The following is a 23,787-nucleotide window of genomic DNA, read 5'->3' as shown; positions in this document are numbered from 1 at the left end:
ATGTCGATCATGACATTTTCAGCACTTAACAGCAATCCCATCCTTCCTGTAACTCCCTAACTAGCTAACCTAACATCCTGTTTATGCAGGGGGGCAAGTCCCCCTGCATCCCCCACACACACCCTAACTTAATATTCCAACTCCGAGATCGCACTACAGTGAGGAAAGGGATGTATTTCCCTAACCGCACAGTACCGCTATCCATTTACATGAGCAAACGTTATATTTGTGAATGCACAGTCCATTCGCAAAAATGACGTTCGCTCATGTAACCTGCACACATATGAAGTATTCAAACATCTGTTGTTTGAATACTTCATAGCTGAGTAATTGCACGGCGACATTTCAATGGTAAACATATATATATATATATATATATATATATATATATATATATATATGTGTGTGTGTGTGTGTGTGTGTATATATATATATATATATATATATATATATATATACATATATATATATAGAGTTGAGTCTTTCGGCTTTTCACAGTTAGGGGTCGCCACAGCAGAACTCTGGTCTGCTAATGATTGGCAGTGGATTTTTTAAGTGCCGAGTTGCCAGCCCTGATGTACAACCTTCAATGAAGGCATGCCCATTCACATATGCCTCCACTCAGAAGACGCTCTAAGTGAGAATCGAACCAGACGTCTTACTGTGAGGCGACAACGCTACCGCAGCACCATATATATACATAGACATACACACACACATACATAGTGCTAAGGGTGTGTACTCATTTTTCTTCTGGGGAGCCATCATATCTTATTCATATGTATGATATATCCTAACTAATTATTGCTTGCCCTTTTCACATTTTATATAGCTCAGTGGGATAATAATTTAGTCCTATAACATTTCCCATTCTCAGTTACTTTATTGTTTTCTTGAATTCTTCTGTTGTTCTGTTCCTCAGTCATTCTTATATTCCAAATTATTGCCACCTACTTCGATTTCAGTCTCCTTCTCAAATATTTTCCAGTGTTAAGTCTATATATTTTTTTGCAAAACAGTGTTTTTTCTGTTTTTTTTTTCCTCTCCATTGTAATTATATTTTTCTTATGTTTTAACTGGATGCACACACTAGACTCACGAGCTCCCGTTTAGGGGTGATCTGGGAATGCTGTCTGGTTAAATAACTTACTCAAGTTGACATAGAAGGTAAACAAAACAGAGATAGTCAATCCCAGAATTACAGATGAAGCTTATTGGGAGCTCATAGCTGTAATCATCTGTGTTAAAATGGCAAATGCCTTGGTGTCACCCTGTCTTTTGTCTGTAGCAAACAGATGAATTCTTTCTCATCTGTCTTTTAGTCTTCAGGTCAAGTATGCTGTCATCATTTCTCTCTGACCTCAAAAACATTCATTCCTGCTGAGTAATTCTTTAAACATCTGTACCAATAACAGTCCCATTCCTTCCAAACGACATTTCATCCTCTGCTCCTCTGATGCAATCTGCTTTTTTTGACAGCTCCATTCCTTCAACATCAGATAAGAACTACTTGGCCCACCTTGACTGCCCATTTCCATATATTCTATGTAAGTTTTGGATTATGATTAAGTAATAACTAAACATAGCTCTTCATGGAGAAAGTCCTCTCCTTATCCAATTTAAGATATCCAGTCCATACTATATGCATCATATTTGTCTTTCACGTTTCTCTGACTGTGCTCTGTGTTTTTTTCCATCCCCCTCCCCCACCTCCTGGAGTAGCCGGCATTTCACTGTGACCTTTATATCATACCATATCTTACTATGTGATTTCCATGTCTCTCCAATTATCTCCAATATCCTGCCTTATTATTATTTGTAGCTCTTTCTTTATCTCCTTTTTTCTTTCTTTCCTCCAAATTATATTTGCTTTCATCTTATATTTACCCCTTTTTGGCTTTCTTTATTGCACTTTCTGAGAAGAAGAGTTTTACCAGGTCACAATCTGAGATATGCATTTTTGAAACGCAGTTCTACATTCTAATTAACCTCATCCTGCTAGCCTTAGCCAACCAACAACCTGGTCTGCTTGTTTGTTTTCATCTCTTTGAAAGAATACTGAGTTAGTTGTAGTATATTTTACAATGTCCCTTTTCACTGAGACACTGAGATACAATAAACAAAACAAAGCTACTGAACAACCTTAAAAAAAAAACAAACAAAAAAAAAAAACAGATATTTTATATGGAGGCATGCCTCCATACCGCCCATGCATGAAGTGACCCCCTTGTTTAATGTAACAAACTTTGAATTGCATAACCTCGAAGTATGCTGGAATTTCCATTACACAGATACTTCTCCTTTATATAGATTTGCTGTATTATGTCTTACTGAAATAATAAGCACTTGAACAACTAAATATCTAATCCATATCCTATGAATGTCAGTCCCATTAAACATCATTCTAATTCCCTTTCTATGATTCTTTCTCTTATTATGTTCTTTTTCCCCAACTTGTCTTTTCCACTTATCTCAGTTCACAGTGACGTCAGTCAAATGAATTGCTAACTTGAGTGTCCTTCAGTCTTTCCCATGCTGAACAACCAAGAGAAGCATTTTCCAACATCATTCATCTCATATATCACCTGTTTTCCACATGTACCCTCTATTTATTATAGCAATATCACCCTATTCTCATTTCTCATTAGTTACATTTCATGGACTGTCACCTTGTATCACTCCATCTTCATAAGGTCAAACCTCACATGTGGGGAATGCATGCTCTATAAATGTTCTTTCTCTCAAATTTTAATTTTTGCTTCTTTTAATAAGTCTATATTCCATTTTTTGTCCAACTTTCTTGGGATAATTTCTGGCTAGATTGTATTGTGTGTATGACTCTTTTTCAACTAAATGGTTATTAGCCTTGTTCCTCTTTTTAGGTCTGGGCTAATTCTTTTCATCGAGCCCCCCCCCCACACACACACACATACCAACCTCCAGTCCAAAGCAACTGCAGTCCCTTTTGAACTACATTTACTTTACTTATTTATTTTTATTTAGCTTCTGTTTACACACCAACTCCATCTTGGTAAAATATTACCTTTGTGAGTGTAGTCCTGGAGAGAACAGCTCTAAATAAAAGGTTATTACACAAATATTAAACAGAACAATATGAAACTTCACAAATAATACAGCTAGTAAATATAACTGAAGATCTGTACAATATCTTATACTAGAACAGAGTTGCTTAAAATGCTGCCATTAGAATTATCTGTATAAAAATAAGAGACTAAAACGGTATAAATTATATACATGACAATATACATGTTAATGTTTGATAAGTTGTAATCTATTAAGGCACTATTTGTATAGCTCAGCTTGTAGTAGTCTGAGGTGCAATTCAAAATGGCAGAAAGAGTAAAGGGAAATATCATGAAAAGGATAATCAGGCTGCAAAGTAGGTAGTATTGAGGAACAAGAAAAGCAATGAGTGTGACAAGTGAAGGAGTGGTGAGAGACAGAACATAGAAAAAAGTAGGAGTGGTGAGAGACAGAACATAGGAACAGTAAGAGTGGTGATTTGCAGAACATGGAAACACTAAGAGTGGTGACTGACAGAACATAGGAAAAGTAGGAGTGGTGAGAGACAGAACATAGGAATAGTAAGAGTAGTGAGACAGAACATAGGAATAATAGGAGTGCTGAGATGCAAAACATAGAAAGATTAGGAGTGGTGACTGGCAGAACAAAGGAACAATAGGAATGGTGAGAGACAGAAAATAGGAACAATAGGAGTGGAGAGACGGAGAATATAGGAACAGTAGGTGTGAAAATTGAGAGAACATAGGAAAAGTAAGAGTGGTGAGAGACAGAACAAAGAAACAGCATGAGTGGTGATTGACAGAACATATGAACAGTAGGAGTGGTGAGAGGTAGAACATAAGAACAGTAGGACTGGTAATTGAGAGAACATAGGAATTATAGGAGTGGTGAGAGGCAGAATATAGGAAGAGTAGGAATGGGAAGAGACAGAACATAGGTACTATAGAGTGAGGAGAGACAGAACATATGAACAGTAGGAGTGGTGAGAAGCACAACATAGGAAGAGTAGGAGTGGTGCTTGACAGAACAAAGGACAGTTGGAGTGGTGAGAGGAAGAACACATGAACAGTAGGAGAGCTGAGAGTCAGAACATAAGAACAGCAGGAGTGGTGAATGACAGAACATAGGAACAGTAGGAGTTTTGATAGACAGAACATAGGAACAGTAGGAGTGGTAAGAGACAGAACATAGGAACAGCAGGAGTGGTGAGAGGTAGGATATAGGAACAGTAGGAGTGGGAATTGAGAGAACATTTGAACTGTAGTAGTGGTGTGAGGCATAACATAGAAACAGGTAGAGTGTTGACAGATAGAACATAGGAACAGTAGGAGGGGTGAGAAACAGAACATAGGAATGGTAGGAATGTTGAGTGACAGAACATAGAAACAATAAGAGTAGAGAGGTAGAATATAGGAATGGTAAGAATGGCAACAGACACAACATAGGAACTGTAGTAGTGGTGAGAGGCAAAACACGGGAAATGGAGGAGTATTGATAGACACAACACAAGAACAGTAAGAGTGGTGAGAGACAGAACATAGGAACAGTAGGGGTGTTAACTGAGAGAACTTAAGAACTGTAGGAGTGGTGAGAGGCAGAACATATGAACAGCAGGAATGGTGCGAGACAAAACACTGGAACAGTAAAAGTGGTGAGAGACAGAACATAGGAACTATAGGAGTGGTGAGAGAAAGAACAGAGGAACAGTAGGAGTGGGAATTGAGAGAACATTTGAACTGCAGTAGAGGTGCGAGGCAGAACATAGGAACAGTAGGAGGGGTGAGAGACAGAACATAGGAACTGTAGGAGTGATGAGTGACAGAACATAGGAACAATAGAAGTGATGATTGGCAGAACATAAGAACGGTAGGAATGTTGAGAGACATAACATAGAAACAATAAGAGTAGAGAGGTAGAATATAGGAATGGTAAGAATGGCAACAGACACAACATAGGAACTGTAGGAGTGATGAGTGACAGAACATAGGAACAACAGGAGTGGTGATTGGCAGAATATAGGAACAGAAGGGATGGTGAGGGAATGAACATAGAAACAGAAGAGTAGAGAGGTAGATGATAGGAATAGTAGGAGTGATCATAGACAGAATATAGGAACAGTAGTAGTGGTGAGAGGCAAAACATAGGAACTGGAGGAGTGTTGAGAGACAGAAAACAGGAAGAGTAAGAGTGGTGAGAGACAGAACATAGGAACAGTAGTAGTGGTGTGAGGCAGAACATAGGAACAGTAGTAGTGGTGTGAGGCAGAACATAGGAACAGTAGTAGTGGTGTGAGGCAGAACATAGGAACAGTAGAAGTGGTGAGAAGCAGAACACAGGAACAGTAGGAGGGTTGTTGACAGAGAACATAGGAACAATAGGGGTGGATAGATACAGAACACAGGAACAGTAGGAGTGGTGAGAGGCAGAACATAGGAAGAGTAAGAGTGCTGAGAGACAGAAGATAGGAACAGTAGGAGTAGTGAGAAACAGAACATAGGCACTGTAGGAGTGGAGAGATGTGGAAAATAGGAACAGTAAGAGTGGTAATTGAGAAAACATAGGAATGGTAGGAGTGGTGAGAGGAAGATCATAGGAACAGTAGGAGTGGGTAGAGACAGAACATAGGAACAGTAAGAGTAGTGATTGACAGAACATAGGAACAGTAGGAGTGGTAAGAGTAGAACATTGGAATAGTAGGAGTGGTGAGAGACAGAATACAGGAAAAGTAGGAGTGGTACTTCACAGAAAATGGAAAAAGTAAGAGTGGTGAGAGACAAAACATAAGAACAGTCGGAGTGGTGAGAGGCAGAACATAAGAACAGTCGGAGTGGTGAGAGGCAGAACATAAGAAAAGTAGGAGTGGTGAGAGGCAGACCACAGAAATAGTAGGAGGGGTGAGAGACAGAACATATGAACTGTAGGAGTGGTGAGAGACAGAACATATGAACATTAGGAGTTTTGAGAGGCAGAACTTATGAATAGTAGGAGTTGTGAGAGGCAGAGCATTGAAATAGTAGGAGTGCTGACTAACAGAAAAAAGTAACAGTAGGAGTGGTGACTGACAGAAAAAAGTAACAGTAAGAGTGGTGAGAGACAGAAAAAAGTAACAGTAGGAGTGGTGAGAGACAGAAAAAAGTAACAGTAGGAGTGGCGAGAGACAGAACATAGGAATAGCAGGAGTGGAAAGAGGGAGAACATAGGAATAGTAGGAGAGTTAATTGAGAGAACATAGGAACAGTAGGAATGGTAAGAGACAGAAAACAGGAACAGTAAGAGTGTTGATTAACAGAACATAGGAACAGTAGTATTAGTGAGAGGCAGAACATAGGAACTGTAGGAGTAGTGAGAGACAGAACATAGGAACAGTAAAAGTAGTGATTGACAGAACATAGGAACAGTAGGAATGGTGAGAGTAGAACATTGGAACAGTAAGAGTGGTGACTGGCAGAACATATCAACAGTAGGAGAGGTGATTGGCAGAACATAGGAACAGTAGGAGTAGTGAATGGCAGAACATAGGAACAGTAGGAGTGTTAACTGAGCAAACAAAGGAACTGTAGGAGAGGTTAGAGGCAGTAGAAAGGAACTGTAGGAATGGTGAGAGACAGAACATAGAAATAGTATGAGTTGTGAATGACAGAACATAGGAACCGTAGGAGTGGTGAGAGACAGAACATGGGAACAGTAGGAGTAGTTAGAGAAGAACATAAAGGACAGTAGGAGTGGTGAGAGACAGAACATAAGAAAAGTAGGAGAGGCAGAAAATAGGAACAGTAGGAGTGGTGAGAAGCAGAAGATATAAACATTAGGAGTTGTGAGAGACAAAGCAATAGAACAGTAAGAGTGGTGACTGACAGAAAAAAGGAAAAGTAGGAGTGGAGAGAGGGAGAACATAGGAATAGTAAGATTGGTAATTGAGAGAACATAGGAACAGTAGGAGTGGTAAGAGACAGAAAATAGGAACAATAAGAGTGGTGGTTAACAGAACATAGGAACAGTAGTAATGGTGAGAGGTAGAACATAGGAACAGTAATAGTGGTATTTGGCAGAACATAGGAACAGTAGGAGTGGTGATTGGCAGAACATAGAAACAATAGGAGTGGTGAGAGACATAGCAAAGGAACAGCAGGAGTGGTAATTGAGAGAACCTATTTTCTATTTTTTCTCAGTTACAACTCCTAAAAAATAATGTTCTGCCTCTCCCCTCTCCTAGAGTTCCTTTTTTCTTCCTTTCACCACTCTTACAGTTCCTATGTTCTGTCAAATGCCACTTTTACTGTTCCTGTGTTCTGCATCTCACTACTTCTAGTGTTTCTATGATCTATCTCTCACCACTCCTACTGTTCCTTTGTCCTGTCACTCATCACTCCTAGTGTTCCTATTTTCTGCCTCTCACCACTTCTAATCCTATTATGTTCCGTCTCTCACCACTAGGAGTGATGAGTGACAGGACAAAGGAACAGTAGGAGTGGTGAGAGATAGATCATAGAAACACTAGAAGTAGTGAGATGCAGAACACAGGAACAGTAAAAGTGGCATTTGACAGAACATAGGAACTGTAAGAGTGGTGAAAGGAAGAAAAAAGGAACTCTAGGAGAGGGGAGAGGCAGAACATTATTTTTTAGGAGTTGTAACTGAGAAAAAATAGGAACAGTAGGAGTGGTAATTGACAGAACATAAGAACTGTAGTAGTGGTGAGAGCCAGAACATAGGAACAGTAGGAGTGTTGACCGACAGAACATCGGAACATTAAGAGTGGAAAGAGACATAACACAGAAACAGTAGGAGTGGTGAGTGGCATAACATAGGAACAGTAGGAGTGTTGACAGACAGAACATAGGAACAGTGGGATTGGTGAGAGACAGAACACAGGAACAGAAGGAGTGGTGGTTTGCAGAATATAGGAACAGTAGGAGTGCTGAGACACAGAACATAGGCACAGTAGGACTGAAGAGACATAGAACATAGGAACAGTAGGAGTGGTAATAGAGAGAACATAGGAATTGTATGAGTGGTGAGAGGCAGTACATAGGAACAGTAAGAGTGGTGAGAGACAGAACATAGAAACAGTAAGAGTGGTGACTGACAGAACATAGGAGTCGTAACTGACAGAACATATGAACTGTAGGAGTGGTGAGAGGTAGAATATATGAAAAGTAGGAGTGGTAAGAGGTAGAACACAGGAACAGTAGGAGTCGTAACTGACAGAACATATGAACTGTAGGAGTCGTGAGAGACAGAATATAGGAACAGTAGGAGTGAGAATAGGCAGAATATAGGAACAGTAGGAGTTTTGATTGACAGATCACATAAATTGTAGGAGTGGTGAGAGACGGAACATAATAGGATTAGAAGTGGTGAGAGGCAGAAAATAGGAACACTAGGAGTGATGAGTGACAGGACAAAGGAACAGTAGGAGTGGTGAGAGATAGATCATAGAAACACTAGAAGTAGTGAGATGCAGAACACAGGAACAGTAAAAGTGGCATTTGACAGAACATAGGAACTGTAAGAGTGGTGAAAGGAAGAAAAAAGGAACTCTAGGAGAGGGGAGAGGCAGAACATTATTTTTTATTTTATTTTATTTTACATTTGTTGACTGGGCTAGTCTAACTGGGTACATGTCCATTTTCAGTAGAGGCCCGGGGAGAAAAGCTCCAAGATAGATACAAAAAGGAATGGGGAGATAAGCTCCAAGACAGATACAATAAACAGTATAAAAGGTTGCAGCAGTCAAACTTAAACATCTGTTGGTAATATAAAGTACAGTACTCATCATAAACTTAACTCAAATAGTAAATAGGTAAATATACAAGAGATGTTACTATATACATATATGCATATATTTTAGTTGTCATGACATAGTCTTTGGTTTCTTAAGGGTAAGTCTATAAAGGTGAGGGGAACGCATTAGTGTAAGGGAGAAAAGTAAGTCAGGGTTAGTACAGGGGCATAACCAGTTGGTATGTAGGAATAGTTTTAGCTTCTGTTTAAAAAGAGTTAATGAAGACAGAGAGATGAGTTCAGTGGGTAAAAGATTCCAGTGCTTTCCAACAGCATTAGAGAAGAGGGAGTCTCCTGCCAAGTTGTTGGTTTTGCAAGTATTGATAAGTATTTTGTTTGAGGAGAGTAAATTCTTAAGATTGTTGTAAGGGTAATAATGCTAGTGAGTATTGGAGTGTTGGTGGGTTGGTAAAGGTCTATAGTAAACTGGTGAAAAAGAACTTGGTTTGGAAATTTAAGCCATCCGAGTTGCTTTAGATTAAGACAGTGATGTGTTCTAAAAAGAGAGGCAGTAGCAAATCTGGCAATATTATTGTAGGAGATTGCCAGTTTATTTAGGTTGTTCTTAGTAAGGTTAGTATAGATAGGTGAAGCATAGAGGAGAGTGGAGATTATGTGAGTTCTGGCTATAGCGGTCCTGGCTACTGGAGTAAGAAAGAGTTTGATTCTATAGAGGGATCCTAATTTTTTCTTGATTGTTTTAACTGTGCTGTTTATATGAATATCGAAGTTAAGGTTGCTATCTATTGTTATACCTAGAAGTTTGGTGGTAGGTTCAGGAGATATGAGAGTGCCATTATTAGATGTGAGAGAGAAATTTATTAGGGTGGACGTTTGGGTTGGCGTGAACAGTAAAAGTTTCGTTTTTGGGGGGTTTAGGAGGAGGCAGCAGTTTAAAAACCATTGTTCTACAGTATTGAATGCATTTTGGGTAAGAGACTGTAGTTCAGTTGGAGAAGTGGCTGAAAAGATTATTGTAGAGTTGTCTGCGTATTGAATGCAGATGGTATGAGGAATTGAAGAGTGAAGGTCATTGATAAAGATGAAAAATAGGAGTGGGCCTAATATAGAGCCCTGAGGAACACCAAGGGAAATGGGAAGGTGGTTAGATTGTTTATTGCCCCATAGCACAGTCTGCTGTCTATTGTCTAACTAAGATTTGAACCAATTTATTGCTAGGGGTTCAAGTGAAAGAGATTTCAGTATATTTATGAGGAGCTGGTGACTGACCATATCAAAAGCTTTAGGTAAATCAATAAAGACTGCAGAGGAAAGAGTATTGTTGTTCTGGTTTTTGTTAATGCAGTCTGTGAAGGATAGGAGGGCAGTGGTGGTACTAAGGAAAGGTCTGCAACCATGTTGACAGTTGGCAAGTAAGTTATTTTGGAATAGGTGGTTAAGTAGTTGCTTATGGATGCATTTCTCCATTATTCTTGCTAGGGGAGATAGTAGAGCTATAGGATGGTAGTTAGAAAAGTCATAAGAGTTCCAACCTTTATGTAGTGGGATGATATGAGAAATTTTCCAGATAGATGGGATGGTACCTTTATTTGTGGTACGGTTAGCAACAATGGAGATGGGATAGGCTAATGCTTTAGCCCCTTTTTGAAGGTATTCTGCTGGGAGATGGTCAGCTGAGGGGGTGATAGGTTTTAGTTTTTGGAGAAGGGAGCAGAAAAAGGAAGTAGAAACTGGTTGTAACCGAAAAGGTGGAGGTGGGTTTGTCATAGTTGTAGGCAGTTTTGAGGTATCTGGAGAAAGCTGACTAGCAAGTGTTGGGATGGCTTGTGTGAAGAAAGAATTAAAGGCATTAGCAGTATAAGTGGGATTCTCAGGGTTAGTGCCTTGTGGGTTAGGTGTGCTGGATTGTCCTGGCTATAGTAGTTTGCTGATGCTATTCCAAAACTTTTGTGTTTTTTTCTTTTTGGTAAGTTTGCTGTATTTGGAAATAATATTCTTGTTTGTCTAAGAGGATGGCTTTTTTGCAAAATGTCTTAGTTGTCTAAAGGTTTGGTGATCTGTAGGATCCTTAGTATTACACCATTTAGCCCAAGATTTGTTTCTCTGAAGGATTTTTTGCCTAGTGGTGTTTGAGAGCCAGGGGGCAGGCTTAGTTTTATTTCTAACAGAGAGAATTGGGGCATGTTGGTCAAGGATGGCTAAGAATGTGGAATTAAAGTATTCCACAGCTTCATTAAAAGGGAGTGATTTAAGTGGAGACCAATTACAGTGTCTAAGTTCTGTTAGGAAGAATTCAGGGTTAAAATATTTTTGGTGCGTATTGTCCTGAAAGCGTTTGGAAAAGTTAGGTTGGTTTTATGCCTGATAATATAAGTTAGTGAGTGGTCACTTAGGTCATCTGGGAGGGTACCTACTCTATATGTTTGGTGAGGAGTATTAGTCAGAATCCAGTTTAAGGTACTTTCTTTGTTATTAGGTTTATTAATTCTAGTAGGGGAGTTAATATATTGTGAAAAGCCATATAGGTTAATGTGGGTAGTAGGGTGTACATTACTACAGGAGTTCCAGTCTATATTAAAGTGTCCTAGGACTATAGTTTCTTGTTGGAGATTAATAGAGAGCCAGTTAATGATATTTTCAATGGTAATAATGTTATTTCCTGGGGGAAGGTAGATAAAGATGATGTATATGGATTTACATGAGTTAACCTGAAATTTAGAAATGAGGATTTCCGCATTATTGTCAGAAGGTGGTTTAAGGTTTGCAGTGCTGATTTGTAGCTCTGTTTTATAAAGGATTGCTACCCCACCTCCCTTTTTGGCTGTGCGGTCTAGTCTAAGAATATTGTAGCCAGGTGGGGTGACTTCATTGTCTCTGGTTGTAGGTTTTAGCCATGTTTCAGATAAACATAGAATGTCAAATAGGTGGACATCTAGAAGGGCGTGGAGGTGGACGATTTTATTATTGATGCTGCGTATGTTAAGATGAGCTATATAGAGAGAGTTAGAAGGTTTAGTAGGGGCCAGAGTATTACTATTGTTAGAGCTACACTTGTCAGTAGGAAGTGTGGTGTTTGGGCCAGGGTTGGGATGGATGTCCCCATCTAGTATGGAGTGGAGGTATATTTTATTTATAGGGTACCGAGGCTTGTAGTAATAGTCAAGTAACTTTCTAATATTTAGAATGGTATACTTAATGTGTGCTAGTCTATGATATTTGGCTTGTAGGTAGCAGGGTTTGTATGTGGTATTTATGAAGTTTTGGGAGGTAGTGAGTGTTAGTGTTAAAGTGTGTTTGGAGGGGAAGGATATGGAGACATATAATGTTTGTTCGTAGGAGGTTAGCAGATAGGCAATGGTAAGAGGTGGAAAGAATGATAATAAGAGTAGCATTTGTATTTGGTGTGGGTGGTTAAAATAGACATTTTATAAAATTGTACAGTGGATGAAGAATGGGAGGTAAGGAAGTGTAAGCAGGTTAAGAGATAAATTAATCAGTGAGATGAAGTAAGAAGGAGGGATGGGAGGTAGGGTAATACTAGGTAATGTGCTGTGATTAATGAGGGTTGGGAGTGGTAATCAGATGATCTGCTGGATTGGAGCAGATGTGATGGGGGTGTGGTTTTAGAGAAATAAATGTAGAACCACTGGGGCGGGTGAGAATTGGGGCAGGGTAGAGGAGTGGAGTGATCCCTCAGGGTGAATGGAAAGGGTAGAGACCAGTGAGTGAAACAGGCAAGGAGAACAATCAGTGGATTGCTGACTGATAAGGTAAGTTAGGTTGGGGTAGTTGAAGAATAAATGAGAAGTATAGTGGAAGAATTCCAAGGATGATAGTGGGAGATTACAGCAAGACAAGAGGTGTAAGAGAGAACTATAGTAACAGGGTGAAGACAGTAGTCAGGAGAATGAGTTATTCTTGGGTGTTGGGATAGTCAAATGGATAAGGGTGCTACCTAGTGGCCAGAGACTTAAATTACACAGTATTATTGTCTGGAGAGGGCTAGTCTAGAGTTAGATAGGACACTCAGTTCAACAATGGAAGGGTATAAAAGGCAGACAGGGGCTGAATTTAACTACAGGGTACAGAGGGGGGTGTGGCTGCTGGCTTACCTGGCTGAGAAGCTTTTAATTACAGACCATACAGTCCAAGGATACTACAAACAGGTTAAACAACCAGTGTAAGAAAACACATACTTTCTTCTTTCTTTTCGTGGAATAGCACAGGGAACCCTTCTAGGGTGCAGAAACAATTGCAAAGTTGGGAAGGGTCCTTGGTTGCAGGTGGGTTCTTAACTCCAATTGGAGCGTTGGCCAGTTGGATAGCTTGAGAAATGGACTAGATAAATCAAGACAGCTAGCAAGGAGACAGAAGAAACAAAAACCTTAGTAGATAGGTAATTCAGTCACAAGTACCCAAGCAAGTACACAAAAGCAGCCACAATATACATGCAGTCCTCAAAGCAGGTACAGTTTAGGAAAAGGATAAAAAACATTCATCAGATGAGCAGCGATACAACAATGTTAATGACAAAAGGATATAAGACAAACTAGTATGGTCTATATCCTAAGGTTTGTACATTTGAATAGAGAAACATGTTAAAATAGAGCATTGAACACCACATACCCACACAGAATTGCAGTTACGATATATCCTTCACTAGTTTGTTGTAACTAAAGCAGGGAAAACACTTTACTTGAACTACCAAAGGAACAACTGCAATCATTAAAAATACTGCTAAACAGTTAAAGTAGTTGTTACAAAGCAGTCAACATACAGCTGTTACAAAGTTAAAAGTACTATAGTACATTAAAATACAATTAAACAGATTCAGTAGTTCTTACAAAACAGTCAGAATACAACATTTAAAGCAATCATATCATACAGTGTTAATTTGGCAACGGCTAGTCACTGTCGCATTGCATGCACATCTGAAAGATAAGAGGCCCGTGTGAATACAGCAATTAAATGCGCAAAGCCAATAAAAATAGAAGGTAGTGATTATGAAATAACTACTCAGCTGCAGGACAAGTTCATATTATTGCCGAGAGTCTGCCTAGGTGCACTAAGTAGTAGTCGGTGCACTCTAAGCAGTTAAAAAGACCGGGGGGTATCTAGAAGGTGTGCTGTGCATGTGGCTATGTGTGTTGCATTGTCCGGTAAACAGGCAAGCATGTGTATGTTGGGAAATACTCCTCTGACCACCCGTAGATTTAGCAGGGCAAGCAGGAATCCTTAAAGTCAGGCCGCGGGTAAGCCTTTGCAGGTAATGCGAGTTCTATGGCGAAAAGTGGTACTTACATAGGAACAGTAGGAGTGATGAGAGTCAGAATAAAGGAACAGTAGGAGTGATGAATGACAAAACATAGGAACAGTAAGAGTGGTGATTTCCAGAACATTGGAAGAGTTGGAGTGGTAAGAGACCGAACATAGGAAGAGTAGGAGTGGAGAGAGGCAGAAAATAGGAACAGTAAGAGTTGGAATTAAGAGAACATAGGAACTGTAGTAGTGGTGAGAGTTAGAACACAGGAATTGGAGGAGTGTTGAGAGACAAAACATAGGTACAGTGGGAGGGGTGAGAGACAGACCATAGGAACTGTAGGAGTGGTGAGAGGCAGAACATAGTAACAATTGGAGTGGTGATTGGCAGAACATTGAAATAATAAGCGTGGAGAGATTTAGAGCATAGGAACAGTGGGAGTGGTAATAGAACATAGGAACTGTAGTAGTGGTGAGCGGCAGAACATAGGAACTGAGGGAGTGTTGGGAGACAGAACATAAGAACAGTAAGAGTGGTGATTGACAGAACATAAGGAACAGTAGGAGTAGTGAGAGGTAGAACATAGGAACAGTAGAAGTGGTGAGAGACATACCATAGGAACTGTAGGAGTTGTGAGAGACAGAACATATGAACAGTAAGCCTGTTGAGATGCAGAACACAGGAACAGTAGGATTGGTGATTGGCAGAACATAGGAACAGTAGAAGTAGTAATTGAGAGAACACAGGAACTGTAGGAGTGGTGAGAGACAGAACAAAGGACAGTAAGAGTGGAGAGAAGCAGAACATTGGAACAGTAAGAGTGGTAACTGAGAGAAAATAGGAATGGTAGGAGTGGTGAGATGCAGAATATATGAACAGCAGAAGGGGTGAGAGGCAAAACATAAGAACAGTAGGAGTGGTAATTGACAGAACATAGCAACTGTTGGAGTGGTCAGAGGCAGAACATACGAACAGCAGGAGTGGTGGGAGACAGAACATAGGAACAATAAGAGTGGTGAGAGGCAGTATATAGGAATTGTAGGAGTGGTGAGAGGTAAAAGAAACAGTAAGAGTGATGAGAGTCAGAACATAGGAACAGTAGGAGTGTTGAGAGGTAGAACATAGGGATCGTAGGAGTGGTGATTGACAGAACATAAGAACAGTAGGAGTGATGAGAGACAGGGTATAGGAACAGTTTGAGTGGTAATTGAGAGAACACAGGGACGGTAGGAGTGGTGATTGGTAGAACATAGGAACAGTAGGAGTTGTAACTGAAAAAACATAGCAACTGTAGGAGTGGTGAGAGACAAATCATAGGAACAGTAAGAGTGGTGCTTGGCAGAAAATATGAACAGTAGGAGTGGTAAGAGGTACAACATAGGAACATCAGGAGTGTTGACAGACAGAACATAGGAACAGTAGGATTGGTGAGAGACAGAACACAGGAACAGAAAGAATGGTGGTTTGCAGAATATAGGAACAGTAGGAGTGGTGAGACACAATAGGCTCAGTAGGACTGGAGAGACGTAGAACATAGGAACAACATGTGTGGTAATAGAGAGAACATAGGAATTGTATGAGGGGTGAGAGGCAGAACATAGGAACAGTAGGAGTGGTGAGAGACAGAACATAGGAACAATAAGAGTGGTGAGATGCAGAACACAGGAACAGTAGGAGTCTTCACAGACAGAACACAAGAACAGTAGGAGTGTTGATTTGCAGAATGTAGGAACAGTAGGAGTGGTGAGAGGCAGAAAATAGGCACATTAGGAGTGGAGAGATGTAGAAAATAGGAACAGTAGGACTGGTAATTGAGAGAACATAAGAATGGTAAGAGTTGTGAGAGGCAGAACATAGGAATAGTAAGAGAAGTGACTGACAGAACATAGAAACAGTAGAAGTGGTGAGAGGTAGAACATTAAAACAGTAGGAGTTGTGATTGGCAGAACTTAGAAACAGTAGGATTTGTGATTGGAAGAACATAGGAACAGTAGGAGTAGCAAATGAGAGGAAACAGGAACTGTAGGAGTGGTGAGAAGCAGAACAAATGAACAGTGGAATTGGTGATTGGCAGAACATAGGAACAGTAGAAGTAGTAATTGAGAGAACACAGGAACTGTAGGAGTGGTGAGAGGCAGAACATAGGAAAAGTAGAAGTGGTGAGAGGCAGAACATAGGAGAAGTAGGAGTAGTTGGAGAAAGAACAGAGGAACAATAGGAGTGATGGTTGACAGAAATTAGGAAAAGTAGGAATGGTGAGACAGAGCATAGGAACAGTACAAGTGTTGATAGGCAGAACATAGGAATAGTAGGAGTGGTGCTTGGCAGAAAATAGGAACAGTAGGAGCGGTGAGACACAGAACAAAGGAACAGTAAGAGTGGCAATTGAGAGAACATAGGAGCAGTAGGAGTGGTGAGAGACAAATCATAGGAAGAGTAAGAGTGGTGCTTGGCAGAAAATATGAACAGTAGGTGTGGTAAGAGGTAGAAAATAGGAACAGTATGAGTGTAGAGAGACAGAACATAGGAACAGTAACAGTTGTGATTGACAGAACATAGGAACAGTAGGAGGGGTGAGAGGTAGAACACAGGAACAGTATGAGTTGTAATTGAGAGAACATAGGAACAGTAGGATTGGTGATTGGCAGAACACATGAACAGTAGGAGTTGTAATAATAGAACATAGGAACTGTAGGAGTGATGAGAGACAGAACATAGAGACAGTAAAACTGATGTTTGGCAGAAAATATGAAAAGTAGGAGTGGTGAGAGGTAGAATATAGGAACAGTAGGATGGTTATTGACAGAACATAGGAATAGGAGCACTGGTGAATGCAGAACATAGGAACAGTAGGAGGGGTGAGAGGCAGAACAGAGGAAGAGTAGGAGGGGTGAGAGACATAACATAGGAACTGTAGGAGTGTTGAGAGACAGACCATAGAAAAGGTAAGAGTGGAAAGAGGTAGAACATAGGAACAGTAGGAGTGGTAATTGACAGAACATAAGAACTGTAGTAGTGGTGAGAGCCAGAACATAGGAACAGTAAGAGTGGTAACTGACAGAACATAGAAACAGTAGGAGTGGTAATTGACAGAACATAAGAACTGTAGTAGTGGTGAGAGCCAGAACATAGGAACAGTAAGAGTGGTGACTGACAGAACATAGGAACAGTAGGAGCTGTGAGAGGGAAAACATAGGAACAGTAGGAGTGGTGAGAGGCAGAACATAGGAACAGTGGGATGGGTGAGAGAGAACATAGGAACTTTAGAAGTGGTGAGAGAAACAACATATAAACAGTAGGAGTAGAACATAGGAACAGTAGGAGTGTTCCTTGACAGAAAATATAAAAGTAGGAGTGTAGAGAGACAAAGCATAGGAACAGTAGGAGAGGTGAGAGGCAGAATATAGGAACAGTAGGAGTGCTGACAGACAGAACATAAGAACAGTAGGAGTGGTGAGAGACAAAACATAGGAACAATAGGAGTGGTGATTGACAGAAAATATTAACAGGAGGAGTGGTGAGACAGAACATAGGAACAGTAGAACTGGTGAGAGGTAGAACATAGGTACAGTAGGAGTTGTGAGAGACAGCATAGGAAAAGTAGGAGTGGTGATTGACAGAAAAAAGGAACAGTAATAGTGGCGAGAGAGAGAACATAGGAACAGTAGGACAGGTAATTGACAGAACAAAGCAACTGTAGGAGTGGTGAGAAGCAGAACATAGGAACAGTAGGAGTGGTGAGAGGTAGAACATAGGAAAACTAGCAGTGGTTAGAGGTAGAACACAGGAACAGTAGGAGTTGTAACTGACAGAACATATGAACTATAGGAGTGGTGACAAACAGAACATAGGAAAAGTAGGAGTGGAGAGAGACAGAACATAGGAACAGTAGGATTGGGGAGAGGCAGAATATAGGAATAGTAGGAGATCTGATTGACAGAAAACAGGAACTGAAGGAGTGGTGAAAGACAGAATAAATGAGGATTAGGAGTGGTGAGGGGCAGAACATAGGAACAGTAGCAGTGGTGATTGACAGAACAAAGGAACAGTAGGAGTGGTGAGAAACAGAATATAGAAACAGTAGAAGTAGTAAGAGGCAGAACATAGGAACAGTAGGAATGGTAATTAACAGAACATAGGACCAGTAAGAGTGGTGAGAGGAAGGACAAAGGAACTCTAGGAGTGGTGAATGACAAAGCATAGGAACAGTAGGAGTGGTGAATGACAGAACATAGGAACAGTAGGAGTGGTGAGAGACAAAACATGGGAACAGAAGGAGTAGTGAGAAACAGAATGTAGGAACAGCAGGAGTGTTGCTTGACAGAAAATAGGAAAAAATAGGAGTAGTGAGAGACAGAACATAGGAACAGTAGGAGTGATGAGAGGCAGAACATACAAACAGTAGGAGTGGTGATTGGCAGCACATAGGAACAGTAGGAGTGGTGATTGGCAGCACATAGGAACAGTAGGAGTGGTGAGTGACACAACATAGGAACAGTAGGAGTGTAGAGAGGTAGAACATAGGGACAGTAGGAGTGGTAATAGAGAGAACATAGGAACTGTAGGAGAGGTGAGAGGCAGAACAAAGGAACAGGAGGAGTGGTGAGAGACAGAACATAGGAACAGAAAGAGTGGTGATTGACAGAACATAGGAACAGTAGGAATGTTGAGAGGTAGAACATAGGACAGTAGGAGGCATGATTGGCAAAACATAGGAACTGTAGGAGTGGTGATTGGCAAAACATGTGAACAGTAGGAGTGATAATTGTGATAACAGAGAAACTATAGGAGTGGTGAGAGGCAGAACATAGGAACAGTAGGAGTAGTGAGAGGTTGACCATAGGTACAGTAGGAGTGGTGATTGGCAGAACATAGGAACAGTAAGAGTAGTGATTGGCAGAACATCCGAACAGTAGGACTGGTAATTGAGAGAACATAGGAACAGTAGTAGTGGTGAGAGGAAGAACATAGGAACAGTAGGAGTGGTAATTGACAGAAAATAGCAACTGTAGGACTGGTGAGAGGCAGAGCAATGGAACTGTAGGTGTGGTGAAAGACAGAACATAGGAGCAGTAAGAGGGGTGATTGATAGAACAGAGGAACAGTAGGAGTGGTGAGTGGTAGAACATAGGAAAAGTAGGGGTGGTAATTAAGAGAACATAGGAACTGTGGAAGTGGTGAGAGGCAAGAACAGTCAGAGTGGTGAAAGTTAGAATATAAGAAAAGTAGGAGTGGTGAGAGACAGAAGATAAGAACTGTAGGAGTAGTGAGAGACAGAATATATGAACTTTAGGAGTGGTGAGAAGCAGAACATAGGAACAGTAGGAGTGTTGACAGACAGAACATAGGAACAGTAGGATTGGTGAGAGATAGAACACAGGAACAGTAGCAGTGGTGATTTGCAGAACATAGGAACAGTAGAAGTGATGAGAGCCAGAACATAAGAACAGTAGGAGTGGTGAATGACAGGAGTGATGAGAGACAGAGAATGAGAACCATAGGAGTAGTGAGAGAAAGAACATAGGAACAGTAGAATTGGTGCTAGACAGAAAATAGGAAAAGTAGAAGTGGTGAGAGACAGAACATAGGGACAGTGCGAGTGCTGAGTTGCATAACATAGAAAAAGTAGGAGTGGTGATTGGTGATTGGCAGTACATAGGAACAGTAGGAGTGGTGAGAGGCAGAACATAGGAACATTATGAGTGGTGAGAGACAGAACATTGGAACAGTAAGAGTTGTGCTTGACAAACCATAGGAACAGTAGGAGTGGTGAGATGTAGAACATAGGAACAGTAGTAGTGTTGATTGGCAGAACATAGGAACAGTAGGTGTGGTGATTGGTAGAACATAGGAACAGTAGGAGAGGTAAATGAAAGAACATAGGAATTGTAGGAGTGGTGAGAGGCAGAGCATAAGAACAGTAGGAGTGGTGATTGACAGAACAATGAAACAGTAGGAGTGATGAGAGACCGATCATAGGAACCGTAAGAGTGGAGAGAGGTAGAACATATTAACAGTAGGAGTGGTGAGAGAAAGAATATGGGAACAGCTGGAGTAGTGAGAGAAAGAACATAGGAACAGTAAGAGTGGTGCTTGACAGAAAATAGGAAACGTAGGAGTCTTGAGAGACAGGGCATAGGAACAGTAGGAGTGGTGATTAGCAGTACAGAGGAACAGTAGGAATGGTGAGAGAAACAACATTGGAACAGTAGAAATGGAGGAAGGTAGAACACAGGAACGGTAGGAATGGTAATAGAAATAACATTGGATCTGTAGGTGTGGTGAGAGACAGAACATAGAACAGTAAGAGTGGTGAGAGACAGAACATAGGAACAGTAAGAGTGGTGAGAGACAGAACATAGGAACAGTAAGAGTGGTGACTAACAAAACATAAGAACAGTAGGAGTGATGAGAGGTAGAACACAGGAACAGTAGGATTGGTGATAGGTTGAACATAGGAACAGTAGGAGTGGTAATTGGGAGAACATAGGAGCTGTAGAAGTGGTGAGAGGCAGAACATAGGAACAGTAAGAGTGGTGAGAGTCAGAACATAGGAACAGTAGGACTGGTGATAGGTAGAACATAGGAACTGTAGGCGTGGTGATTGGCAGAACATAGGAACAGTTGAAGTGGTGATTGACAGAACATAGGAACAGTAGGAGTTGTGAGAGACTGAACATAGGAACAGTAAGAGTGGAGAGAGGTAGAACATAGGAACAGTAAGAGTGGTAATTGAGAGAGCAAAGGAACTGTAAGAGTCATGAGTGGCAGAACATAGGAACTGTAGGAGTGGTGAGAGACAGAACATAGGAACAGTAGGAGTGGTGAGAAGCAGAAAAAGAAGTTATGTCTTACCATAACAATCCATCTATGTTATTGATCTTTGTTCATTCTTTACTGATGGGTTATCGGTTCCATCCTCGAAAACGAGCCGGCCAATATCAAGCTCGCGTCAGCCAAAAACTTTCGAGCCAAGGTTCTACCCAGAGTGCTGTGCTCCCTGTTACCTCAGATCGAGTTTGCAAGTTGATAGATAAAAATAGAGGCTACCTCTGGTCATAACAGACCTACAATAGAGGAGTATATGAGATCAGCCAGGAACCACCGGATGGGGGACGGAAGGTGGGAAGTAATGAATGAATGAAGATCAGCAACATAGATTGAACATTATAGAAAGATTTAACTTCTTTATCTGATTTTGTTAATCATCATTCATTACTTACTGATGGGACAGAGTTCCCAGCTACCTGTATCCCTGGGTGGCCCTCATGGAAGGACATTCCTGAGCACCATGGAGCCAAAGGAAGCTCTATCTCTGGAGGCCAAATCCAATTTGTAATGAAGAATAAAGGTATGTGGTTTAGCCCAAGTTGCAGCTGAGCAAATATCATTGAGGGAAGCCTTAGCATGGAAAGCTCCTGAAGTTGCCATAGATCTTGTAGAATGAGCTTTCACTCTATGAGGCAAGGTGAGATTGTTTTTGTTGTAGATAAAGGTGATACAATTTCTCAACCATGAATCCAGTGTAACTTTTGATACAGGATGACCCTGTCTAGTTCCAGAAAAAAGCCAGAAACAGTTGGTCTGATTTACAGATAGATTGTGTTCGGTCCAGATAAAATTTTATTTGCCTATGAACATCCAAGGAGTGTAGACAATACTCTCCCTTGTTAGAATGGTTAGGAAAGAACACTGGAAGGTCAAAAGATTGGTTGACAGACCACACTGACACCACTTTTGGTAAAAAGTAAGAATTAGCTGTCAGTGATACCTTATCCTTATGAAAGATCAGATAGGGAGGTTTGATGCATAAGGCTTGAAGTTCTGACAAGCATCTTGCTGATGTGATTGCAATCAGAATTTAAGTTTTCCAAGAGAGATATTTTACATCACATGAATATGCAGGTTCAAAAGGGGGGGGGGTTGTTAGAGCTTGCAGAACCAATGTCAAATCCCAAGGTTGTACCGGTTCTCTAAAGGGAGGTTTTAGGTGGTTAACCCCTTTCAAGAATGTTTTACAGAGTCTGTGTGACATAAGTGAAGAATCTTGAAAACCAATGTAGAAATCTGAGATGACAGCTAAATGCACACAAATCGTAGAGGCAGACAACACAGAGTGGAAAAGATGTGATAAGTAATCCAGTACCACTGAAACTGGGGCTGGCAAGGGGTCTAATTGTTAATTCACTGCTCATAGAGAGAACCTTTTCCATTTGTCAAGATAGATTAGCTTGGTGGATGATTTATGAGATGCAATAAGAATATTGCACACAGGGGACGAGAGGTTTTCATGCCTGGCAATCATTGGAAGTGGAGAAACCAAGCTGTCAATTTCAGGGTTGTTAGATTGGGGTGATTCAGACCCTGTGGATGGGAGATCAACGTTGCGGGTGGATTGAGGATCCACAGCTGATCTAGTAGGTGAGGCCAGAGGAAAGGAAACCAGACTTGTCGAGGCCAATATGGAGCAATGCAGATCACTTTGCTCTTCAACTGTCGTGCTTTCTTCATAAATTGGGAGATGAGGGGAAGAGGAGGATAAACATAAAGTAGATCCGAGGGCCAAGCGTGGACTAGAGTGTCTCTCATTGAATGTCCCGGGGGGGGATTAGGGCAAAGTAGTTACTGCACTTGTTGTTGGTTGGGGAGGCAAATAGGTCACAGCAAGGCTGGCCCCAGCGGTTGAAGATTTTTGCTGCTATCATAGGATTGAGGGACCACTTGTGAGGTTGCAGAATGCACCTGCTCAATTTGTCCGCTATCACGTTGGAGCTCCCAGGAATGTGTGTTACAATTAGAAAGCATTTGGAAGCTATCACCCATTGCCATATTCTCAAGGCCTCTCAGCATAATGTGTAAGATCTGGTGCCCACTTGTTTGCCAAGCTTGGAGCCAACAGGGTCACAGGTGGCAGCGCCAAAGTAGTAATAAATTTCACCTTTTTATGAGTCGACTCTCTACAATCTCCAGATGGAGAAGATTGGAGCGACTTTGATAATGAAGAGGAAGAACGCCTCTTACAAGTTTAACAGTAAAAGTGGAGATAGGTAGAACATAGGAACTGTAGGAGTAGCGAGAGGTAGAACATAGGAACAGTATAAGTGGTAATTGAGAGAACACAGGAATTTTAGGAGTGGTGAGAGACAGGACATAGGAACAATAGGAGTGGGGAGAGACAGAACATAGGAACTGTAGGAGTGGTGAGAGACATAACATATGAACAATAGTAATAGTGAGAAGCAGAACATATGAACAGTAGGAGCGTTGCTTGACAGAACATAGGAAAAGTAGGAGTGGTGAGAGACAGACATAGGAATAGTAGGACTGGTGAGAGGCAGAATATAGGAACAGTAGAAGTTTTGACAGACAGAACATTGGAACAGTTGGAACAGTAGGAGTGGTGTGAGACAGAACACATGAACAGTAGAAGCGGTGAGAGGTAAAACATAAGTACTGCAGGAGTAGTAACTGACAGAATGTAAGAAGTGTAGGAGTGTTGAGAGACAGAACATATGAAGATTAGGAGAGGTGACAGACAGAACATAAGAACAGTAGGAGCTGTGAGTGGCAGAGCATAGGAACAGTAGTAGTGGTGAGAGACAGTACATAGAAACAGTAGAAGAGGTGAGAGGCAGAACATAGGAATAGTAGGAATGGTAATTGACAGAAATTAGCAACTGTAGGATTGTTGAGAGGCAGGACATAGGAACAGTAGGAGTGGTAATTGACAGAGCAAA

Source organism: Protopterus annectens, chromosome 3.part1 (genome assembly GCF_019279795.1).
Source record: "Protopterus annectens isolate FY-2018-M chromosome 3.part1, PAN1.0, whole genome shotgun sequence".
Taxonomy (NCBI): Eukaryota; Metazoa; Chordata; order Ceratodontiformes; family Protopteridae; genus Protopterus; species Protopterus annectens.
The sequence above is the reverse complement of the archived record's forward strand: the minus strand, read 5'-3'. Positions refer to the sequence as shown.